Below are 323 nucleotides of genomic sequence, written 5' to 3' on the forward strand. Positions count from 1 at the left end.
GCCCGGAGTTCCATGTATGGAGTGTTTTATACATAGGCTTTGGTCTCGGGAACTAGGATTTGAGGGACGACTCGAGGGAAATACATAGTTTAGGAAAGAGCTTTGGGAACGTGATATGACTGCACCTTTGGTTTAACAATAAATAGTTTTGTTTGGCATTACTTGAGAATCTTATTGAAAAAATTTTCGACCAATAAAAATTATAAGTAATTTTTTGCCAGAAGCTGAATTTGGGCGATGATGTCAAATATTATTCAATCATATAGCCAATTTTATACAAAACAGAAACCTATATCTCTTTCAGATTCTTAAACAGCTGATTA

The sequence above is a fragment of the Penaeus monodon genome, chromosome 21, assembly GCF_015228065.2.
Source record: "Penaeus monodon isolate SGIC_2016 chromosome 21, NSTDA_Pmon_1, whole genome shotgun sequence".
Taxonomy (NCBI): domain Eukaryota; kingdom Metazoa; phylum Arthropoda; class Malacostraca; order Decapoda; family Penaeidae; genus Penaeus; species Penaeus monodon.